Genomic DNA, 10,974 nt, shown 5'->3' with positions numbered 1-10,974 from the left:
TCTGAAGGTAATTGAGAACCTCAGGAAGTGATTGAATGGAGTCGGGGGGAGGGCATCATCTATCATATCTTGAGAAAATCTGGTCATCCTTTCCTTTAGTAAAATTTCTCTGGCAGATAAATACAGGATGCATTAGACTAGTGAGAGGTATGGGTCAGGCTGCCCCCCCCCATTTAGGGTCTTGCTGTATGTAATAATTCAAGCATGACTTGATTATGCTCTATAGTCTACTGCTATGTGGTGGCAGAATAAGTGGAGAAATTTGGTTGTTCCTGTTGTCATTCAGTCATGTCTGAGTTTCCCCTCAGCTCCTTCTATCTCCATTATCCCTTGAAAGCTGTGACAGTTCATGTTCCTTGTTTCTATGACAGATAATGAAGGAGTTAAATGCTAAACAGAGAATTTTCTATTTGATCCTGAAACTGAGACCTACTAGAATTAATTAATTAGTGTGGGGGATGGTACATACATGATATTCCCTTTCAATCTTTCTGAACATCAGGGTCATTTCCAATGAGTCACGTCTTCTCATTATCCGCAAAAGTATTTAATAGTGTACTTTACAGTGAATAGTCTTAATTAATTTCTTTAAGTGATGTGATGTCTTTGCTGTGTGAGGGACTCTCAAAACTGGGCTAAGATTTGATGATGTTCTTCCAACTGATGAAGATATTTGAATATCATTAAACTCCTTCCAAGTGGTAAAGCACCTGGTACTGATTCTATTCCTGCTGAGATCTCCAAGTGGGTGGGGGGAGTCCATGGGTCTTCCAAAAACTGACTGAAATATTCCACATTATATGGCATGAAGAGGTTATACCTATTAAACATGTGGAGAGCCACATCTGTAATTCCCTAGAAAAAGGAAAAAATAGATTATAAAAATAAATCACTTCATAGTCTTTAGATCAATTCTGATCCTTCTATAAAGTCTCCTCTCCATAGGCCCCTGTGAACTGGCACCTTGAGCTCACTGGAAGGAGTGTTATGAAGCTCTAAAATCTTGCCCTATTTACTTTGAGATGCAATTCTGTTGAGAATAGCTTGGAGCCCAAAAGAGTTGTGTGTGAATCTAGATGCATATGAATAGTTGAGGGCATGTATAGATATATTCACATGTGTATGTACATAGCTTTCATGACATTCTTGAGTCATCTTGAGGGATAACCTTTCATGACTCCCGTTTTCTTTCTCCTTTACTCTTTCCTCTCCTCTCCTCTGCTCACCCTTCATCTCCCCTCCCCTTCTCAGGAGGAAGAGGGGCTGGTGTCATTACAGCCTAATCCTCTCTCTCTTTCATCTGTTTTTCTTTCTAGTCTCTGTTTCTGTCACTCCACACTCCTCAATTGTTTAGTAAGGTTGGAATTAATCTCACAGAATCTGAGCATTGGCTTGGGTTTGTGGAAGGTCTTTATGGTTTGGGAAGAGCTCACCTGAGGTGAAAACATGACTAACAAGAAGACTTCATCATTTGATTGCTTGGAGATTAAGGGAAAATTGACTCCTCAGTCCTGAGTTCTTCTGTTACAGGAAAGAAAGGGAGAAGTCTTAAATTCATCTGATTTGAATACACATTTCATAGATGATGAAAGGACCCTAGGAAGGATGTGACAATGTCAAAGCCAAACATGTTACAAGTAGGTAAACTCATGTGTAAACCCCAATCCCATAGTCTTTCCATTTCCCAGTACTCATATTATCACCTTGTGGAGCACTGAGTTTCTCAGACATTTAGTCCAAATAAAAGTTGAAAAGAAAAATCAAAGCTGTTACTATTATTGTAGTAACTATTAATATTAATAATAATAATATCAGTAATAAACTAGCATATGACTCCTTAAAGTCTTATTGCTATCTTATTGTATCCATGCAACAACACTGGCTGGTACATGCCAATCATAATCTTCATTTTACAGATCAGTAAATTGTTCAGGGTCCCAGAGCTGGTTACTAACTGAGATAGGATTTGAACTCAGACCTTCCTGATTCAAGTATTCTCTCCTGGCTAAACACCTGGTTTAAAAATGGGTAAGACTATGGAAAAATAATAATGATGACAATGATAATTTGTGGTTATTTAAGCTTCAGTTAAAATGTTTTATATCTCATAGCTATTGCTATTTTTTCCATTTTATTTATACTGTGACTGATAAAATGTACACGATGCACTCAAAGACACAGGACTAGTTCGAATATGACGTAGTCTTTGAACTCAGGGTTTCCTAACTCCAGGATTGTTGTTCTACTACTACTGCTGCACATTGCCATCTCTAAGCACCTTTATACTCTTTGTTCTGCCCGACCTTTCCAAAGGATGATCTGAACTGAACAATGTCCAGTGTTTTAACTTTCATTTCATTCTTCTACATGGATTCAGAGAAATTTCCTGTATCTTCATTTGCAACAACTCATACAAAGTGTATATAAAATGACTCTCAGGTCTGAGAAGTAAAGCACTTGTAATAAAGTCTTTTCTCTCCTAGTCTTGAAAGGATAGTATAAATTCCTTGAACTTGTTTACTTATTTATTCATTTCTTTATCCATTCATCAATTCAAACATCTCTGATTTATTCTGTGTTTTGTACTTAATGTTTGAGTTGTATCCCTGCCATTAATCTTTGGGTTCATTAAGGGAGGAGGCTATTTATTCATTTCTCTTTCTTCCAGTCCCCTGCCCTTAGAGCAGTGGAGCCAGCGGACAATTGTCACTTAATGGTTACTGACCCAAAAAGTCCAGTGTCAGAATGCCATTCACTACTCCTTCCAGCTCCATTACTATTTTTAAATTTGAACTATATTGAATTGAGAAGGAAAGCAGTAATGGGACCATTATCAGTAAAGAAATCAAAGACACACCTGCCCAATCTATCTCCTTCCTTTTTCTAGGAGAATAAAATAGGAACTCAGATGAGGACTACACCGAATATTGAAAACTCACATATAGTCGGGTTTTATTTTTTTTATTTTTTTGCAAGGCAATGGGGTTATGTGGTTTGCTCAATGCCACACAGCTAGGTAATTGTCTGAGGCTGGATTTGAACTTGGGACTCCTGACTTCAGGGGCGGTGCTCTATCCACTGTGCCACCTAGCCGCCTCTTCAAATTTCTTCTTTATTGGATCTATAGTGTGCTTTTCATACCTGTTATCAATTTCCATGTGAGCAGACCATCACACACCACAGAGATATAGAGACCATTGAAAGACCCTGTTCTCGTCTTTAGAGATATTATGGGCAAAGCCTCTTTTCATCTCAGTCTGACCTCTACCTCTTCTAAACAAGAAGATCCTGCTTTATTTTCCTGACAGCCAGACTATAAGGCATTACAGTTTTTAGTTGAATGTTGAAAATGTGTTTAGGTCAGGCTTTAATGACAAAAAGGATAAGCATTGTCAAAAACAATAGAAACTGCATTTTTCTCTTCCAACAATGTTGTGTTAGTGTATACAGTATTACCTTGGTTCTGCTCCTTTTGCTCTGCATGATTTTGATCAAGTTGATCCCTGGTTTTCTAAAATCTCACTGGTCGCCATTATAGCACAGGAGGGTCCCATCTCATTCATATACCACAACTTGTTCAACCATTCCGCATTTGACAAGCATCCCAACACTTTTCAGTTCTTTGATACTACAAAGAGTTTTTCACCCTTTTTCTCTCATCATCTTAGGAAACTGACTTGACACTACTGTTGCTGAGTCAAAGGATATAAGCAGTTTAATAAATCCTTGGAAATTCTTCCAGATTCCTCTTTCAGAATGGTTGGATCAGTTCACAGTTCCACCAATAGTGAATTATTTTTTTTCAATTATTCCACATCCCCTGCAACATTTGTCCCTTTTCCCTTTTATCATTTTAATTAACACAATAGGTATACAATAGGTATACAATCTCAAGATTGTTTTAATTTGCATTTCTCTAATCAGTGAATATTTCGAACATTTTTCATAAGACTATATATTTTTTCAATTCCTTATTGGAAATCAGCCTGTTACCATTGAGCATTTAATCCATTATAGAATGACTCCTTATAGAATTTATAAAGTTCTTTATTTATTTGAAATGAGTTTTTTTCTGAGAAACTGCCAATAAGTTTTCCCTCAATGTTCTGTTTTCCTTCTGATCTTGGCATTATTTGTACTAAACCCTTTTAATTTAATGTCATTGAAATTCATTCTACAACTTACACAGCTCTATCTCTTATCATAAATTATTTGCCTATATAACTGCTGGATGATATGTGCAGTGTCCTTCAAAGTTTCTTGTAATATCTCTGTTTATATTGAAGTCATGGATTCATTTTCATTTGATGTTGATAATTCTGTAAGATATTGGGAGCTTCCAATGTGTTCGTTTTTCCAACACTACATACTATTGTAAGAATGGAAATAGGCAATAGGCAGGAGAAGTAAGACACTGGTAAAGGGGCCCAGGAAAGTGGAAAGTAAAACCAAGAATGAGCAGGACAAGGAATATGGAAGAGAGTTCTAGCTAGACTGTTTTCCAAGATTCTCCCAGTGGCAGTGGTTTAACAAGGCTATCAAGTTTAATCCTTTAAGAGGCAATGATTACATTCAAACCTGATGGATCATAAAAAGAAAATAGAGGGCACAGGGATTGTGGAAGGGGCCCCAAAAGTTGGCCCTTCAAAAAGGAAAACTGAATGAAAGAAAAATATTGAAAATATGAAATTATGGCAAATGCACCATAGGAACATTAGCAGGGACAAATAAGGAGAGTCTTACAAGGAAAGATATTCATAATTAAAAGAAAATAACCATCTCAATGATGAAGTAAGTTGCAATAAAGAAAATAGAATACAATTTCCTGAGGAAGAGAAAGTTCTAAGAACTAGTTTTGTGAATGTAACCCTAAGTACCTTGGCCCTCTACTGCCTTGGATGTTAGTGAGATACATCTTTCTGTTGTGCCAGGGTTCTCCAGGGTTGTTCTCAAACCCTGCTGTTTCTATGCTCTCTGCCACTGTCCCCTATCTTCATCATTCTGTTTCCTCAAGTATTGGGTTTGTGTCTCCTGCTCCCCAGTCAGCTTAGCTTAAAAAGAGTCTTTACTTCAAAGGTATAGAACCTATTGATACAAATATACTCTTCCAGTTTATGGAATCTCCATTCCACTTTGTTTTGGGTTCAAGGAGGGCTAGGTCATAAATTCCCTAAGTTCATAGTGAGCAGAATGGCAGATTCTCAAGTCCAAAGTCCCTTCCTCCTCTTGAGGTCATCACCCTAGCTTCTTAGGGTTTCGCTAGGGTGCTGGCTTACATTACCATCCTCTTGGAATCCTGGCTCCAAAGAGACCATGACTCTCATTCCTGAGTCCAATGAGGAACCCCCTCAACACCTAGAACTGAGGAAAAAATATACAAAATAGAAACCCTATACCTCAATCCATGGGGCCTAAAAAAGGAGAGTAGGAAGAGAGAGATTCCCCCCTTTCCAGTTCATTTGATGGGGTTCCTACTATGTATAAGCTGCATGTCATCTTTCCCTTCTATAAGCCGTCACAGGTTCGAGGATCCCAAAAAGGCAATGATGAAAACAATCTGGATGTGTGAACAGTATACATTAATTCAGATATACAGTCAAAATAGTAGGGGAAAAGAAGAATGCCTCCCTATTAGGTAAATTGGACATGCTAGAAAATGCCTACAGAGGTCCTGCTAAAATGAATGTAGAACAATTTTTTGAAAGAACTGAAAAGCAATCAAGTGAAAATGCCAAAATATCAATGATAGAAAATTGAGTTTTTAATGAATAAATCTTAAAATATGAGACAAGAAACCTGGGGAATTTCTGGTGGAGGAGGTTAGGTTACTTTGAAGAATAGTAAATTCTTTGAAATAATATTAGAACCAATGACAGAATTAGAATTCAGGGTCAATGAAAAAAGGAAAATTAACTGGATAAAGCAAAAAAAAAGAATACCTGAGAACTGCAGAAAATAGTAATGATATGAAGGTGTATAACCCTGAAGGATGATAGAACTTCAATAATGTCTTGCATGTCACGTAATTATGTTAAATGTGTCAACTATTATAGCTTAATAAATACAGAATACTTCAATGATTTATTATGGCAAATTAGCCATAAATATTAGGAAAAATCCAGTTCCCTTGGGAAAGGAGTGTGACATAAACCTTGAATGACCTGTAAGAATTAGAGTCACCTGGATTTCTCCATTTCTTCCCTCAATCACAAATGTGATCTAAATGTGAATGAGGCCCAGGTGTTCTTAATTAAAGTATCAGTCACTCAAAGGAATTTCAATGGAGTGTAATAGGAAAAATAATGTAATTGGCTGAAGCAAATTAAAGTTTGTCCTATGGATTTTACAGAAAATAGCAAGCCAGTTTGGAAACATTCCATTGTTTGGTCACAGAGAACAGAGAGAAGTTCTGGTGAATCTCCTGAGAGGGCCCTATATGGGTGTGGGTTTGAGTTTGTCTTTACCTCTGTCTCCCCAAAGGAAAAGGATTTGGTGAGGTTCAGAGATTCCAACAACTCAAACCTTCTTCACAATTCAGCAGTATCCCCAGGACCACAGTGACTACTGACAGCATCAGGATACTCATAATCAAAGATAATGTTGATTTACTGGGGAAAGGCTGCTTTAGCACTCCCTGGGAAGATCAGTGGAAAGCCACAATTTACCTAAGGAGGAACACCTTGAGGACTCCAGAAAAATGATTTCGGGAGAGATCTGTGAGTTATCCCCTTGCCCATATATGCCCTCGGAACTTGTGATTAATTTCTCTTGACCTACACATGTACCTGTGGAGAAAGTATCACAGACTGTTAAATGAGTTTTGGACCACACTTACTATAGCACCTTACAAGGTAATTCTTTCTGGTTGAAAAACATCTATGAGCTGATGATCATGGGAGTGGCACTATGATGAAGGCAAATCAACTCTCTCACTCCAAAATCCCTGCCTCCTCCTCCTTCTCCTTAAAACATCCTGAGTGAAGGAACAGCACTAAGTTCTGGAGACTCACTGAGTCCCCACTGGCAGAGTGAGTCACAGAGTCTGTGCTAGAAAGAGCTTTGAGCTAGTTCATCCAAAACTTCAAATATCATAAGATTTGTAAAACTCTTCTAAAGGGCTTAAGGAGGCATTCTTGACCAAGGGAATAACCAAATTGATGATTTAGAAATAGAATTGGACTGCTGTGTGGAGAATAGATTGAGCAAAGAAGAGAGCTGAAGTAAGAAAGCCAACTGGGAGAGTATGGACATAATGCTTGAAATTGTAGTGTTGAGATTAGAAGAATGTTTACATTACGGTGGAAGCTCTGTGCATCTAGAAAGAACGAAACAGAAGAGATACAGTTAAAATGGATAATTTTTGAAATCTGATTTGATTGGGAATAAGGATGAGAGGAGGGAATTATAACTAGGAGTTAAGGAAATTGAGGTGCAGGAAACTCGGTGGTTCTTTCAATATAAAAGTGGAAAAAAGGTGAGAAGATTTAGGGAGGGAACATATGAGTTCTATTTTGGACATAATGAATATGCTGTTGGAAATCTCCAAGGGATGATTGGGAATATTGAATATAGAGAATCCTTTAGGATCTATTGCTCCTAAGGATTTAAGAGCCCTTCTTCATTGATGTGTCATAGACTCCTTAGTGATCCAGTGATACTCATCCACCCCATCTCAGAATCATGGTTTTTGTTTTGCCTTTTGCAAGGCATTAGGGTTAGGTGACTTGCCCAAGATCACACAGCTAGGTAATTATCAAGTGTCTGAGACCGGATTTAAACTTAGATCCTCCTGTCTCCAGGGTCAGTGCCCTATCCACTGGGTCATCTAGCTGCTCCAGAATCATATTTGAAGTGCATAAAATGCATGTCATTAAAATTAGCCAGGTGAAATAAGGTCTAAAACACTGGACCTATTGTAGAGAAGAGTTGAGTTCTAAACCAGACTTCGATACCTGAGTTTCTTCACCTATAAAAGAAAGATAATAATGGAACTCAACTCCCTTGCTTATTATGAGACTCAAATGAAATCAAATCAGTGTTAACTTTTACTATCAGTGATTTATGAGATTTATAATATTAGAGAAATTCTACTTAATAGTTAATATTATATGAACATATGGTACATTAATATTGTCTTACAGATGAGTAAACTGAGATTGGGAGGTGAAGTGAATTGTCCTGGTTTGTCCACCCATTGTCAGATGCAATATGAACTTGAACTTCCTAAAGACACATCCAGTATCTCACATACACGCCCCAGCTAGGCTGTTTTGCTAACTTTTTTTTTTATTTTTGCAAGGCAAATGGGGTTAAGTGGCTTGCCCAAGGCCACACAGCTAGGTAATTATTAAGTGTCTGAGACCAAATTTGAACCCAGGTACTCCTGACTCCAAGGCTGGTGCTTTATCCACTACACCACCTAGCCGCCCCTTGCTAACTTTTTTTAAAGTGATAAGGGAATGTTTTCTCTGCTGGAATGAAGCTTGGGTTCATAGAAGTAAAGTATCTTTTAGCAGCTTTGCTTTGAAGAATGGCATTATACCATGAGGAACCTTTTCCTCCTATGCCTGAAGCAGATCCCTGTACATCTTTTCCCTGAGACTAAGAATGTCCCAGCTAGCAGGCAGATGAGGTTCTCCAGGTGCCACATTCATCTTTATTTTACGTCTTATGATTCTGATGAATGAAAAATAAAATCATAATACATGCTTACAGCGTGGAACAATGGTTCATGTGTTAGTGATGCTTCTCTTTACACTGCCTTTGTCAAGTTATTTCAACCACAATGCTGTTGACAGAAGCTATCTGAAGACCTCACCTGTATGTGGTTTCTACATTCCAGCTTGCCTTTCCTCCTTGCCTGTTGCGGAAGTTGCTTGTCTGCTTGCATTGATAGTTACTGACCTTTTGCTAAGGTAGGGCTCTGCCTCTAGGGTGGGATGTCAAGCTTCTCTGGTTTTCGGCAGCTGCTTTCAGAGCTGTTTTTGGTTTTCTAAGGTGTTATGATCCAAGGAACTACATTTCCTCTCCTCTTTCCCCTGGTCCTGAAGCCCAGGATTGCACCATGGATCCCAGTATAGGGAAAAAACCTCTAGATTCTTGATAGCAAAGGGATCCTGTAATCTCCGACCAATTGCTTGTCCCCCTGACCATCTATAGGTGGAGGATTCTGGCAGCTCATACTGCTGCTGTTCAGTGTGACTCAAGGCCTGCTCCTGGCACAGTTAGTGCCTCTCTGGTGTAATAGGCTTTCCTGTGAAACTCCTAAGTTGTCTTATGCAGGAAAACTGTTTCTCTCCATCTTTTTACTTTATTTTTTGTTTGCAAGACTACGTAATTATTAAGTGCCTGACGATAGATTTGAACTCGGATCCTCCTGACTCTACAGCCAGTGCCACCTAGCTGCCCCTTCACTCCATTTTTTTGTGCATTCTGCCATTTCACAGTCATTATTAAAAGGTATTATTTAAAGGGAGAGCTCCAGGGAGTTCCTGCCTTTACTCTGCCATCAGGGAGCTAGATTTTCCAACACTGATTCTCCATTCGGGTTCCAGTTGTGGATTGTTCTCTTTCCACAGTGCTATTATTATTAAGGCGGGAAGATTGCACAATGGGTAGTTCTCTGGGTAATGTGTCAAAAAGGTCTGCTACGGCAGCTTCTTCCTGGGTCATACTTCATCTCTGTTTGCCTCAGTTTCCTCAACAGTAAAATGAAAATTATAAAAGCACCCTGTTTACATGGTTATTGTGAGGGTCAGAGGAGACAATATTTTTAAAGTACATAGGGCAGTGCCTTCTTTCCCTCTTTTTATCTTTTCTTCTTTCCTTTCTCTTTCTTTCTTGCTTTCCTTTCTTTCCGTTTTTCAAAATCTCTGATTTCTGTCTTCTAGATGAATTGACTTGATTTGTTCCACATCTGAAATTACTGAAGTGGTAGAATTCTGATTCAGTTGCCTTCACTACCTCTTGGTACCATATTCCTCTAATAAAGAAACGTAGCAGTTTTTCTCATTAATGTCAGTATTAACAGGGTTTAGTGACTTCAGACAAAATAACTCTGGCGTTCCAATTCACGTGTCCTTGTATCTTGGCATTTAGTAACTGAAATATATTTTCTGTGTTTTTGCATTGTATCTCTATGTTCATGTTTGCTATCTCTATTTCCCCTGATCTTCTGAGTCTCTGACTGTTCTTTTCCTATTTCTACCTTTCAGCTCTTTGCATTATTCTGGAAGGAGCAGGAGTAAGACAATGATGTCTTTGGGATGGTGCAATAGAAAAAAAAGTTATTTGATTAAGAGAATTTGGGTGTAAGTCATATCTGTCGTTTATTCCCAGCATGATTTTGGACAAGAAAGTGAATATTTCTGACCCTCCCTTTGCTCAGCTTTCAAATAATTGACTTAAACTTGATGACCTCTGAAGTTCCTCCTGTGATCATCATATCCCATAATAACATTTTATTGCCTTCTGATAAATTGCTTCTGGAAATATCTTTACCATTATTTAACAAAATTCTTGACAATTATTCCTTTGGACTAATATGTTGATGCACAAATATTTTTCAATCCTGAATGGAATACATTTGGTTAAACCTCATAAATCTGTTGAACGTATCTTGCATCTTTCCATCTTTCAGATTTCTTTCCTGGTAATAAGCCATATTCGATTCTGGTTTGTTTACTATTTATGGTAAAAATGATATATAAAGCCTTTATCACTGAGATTGTGTCAGTCCTTATGGATCTAGTCTCAATATGACACTGAATCTCTAGCTGATTTTAAATTGATGTGTGTCTCCTTGTATATACATCTTTATAAATGGGCAATGCACAGGCACACATTGTCACTGAAATATATGGGGAAGTCTTTTAAAAATCAAGTCTATTCACATGCCTTATTTATGTGAAAGAAGGCCTCGTTTAAAATCAGTATTTTAACTGAACTATGCTACACATATTATAGCCACTTCTG

Source organism: Macrotis lagotis, chromosome 1, assembly GCF_037893015.1.
Source record: "Macrotis lagotis isolate mMagLag1 chromosome 1, bilby.v1.9.chrom.fasta, whole genome shotgun sequence".
NCBI classification, from domain to species: Eukaryota; Metazoa; Chordata; class Mammalia; order Peramelemorphia; family Peramelidae; genus Macrotis; species Macrotis lagotis.
This window is presented reverse-complemented; position numbering follows the sequence as displayed.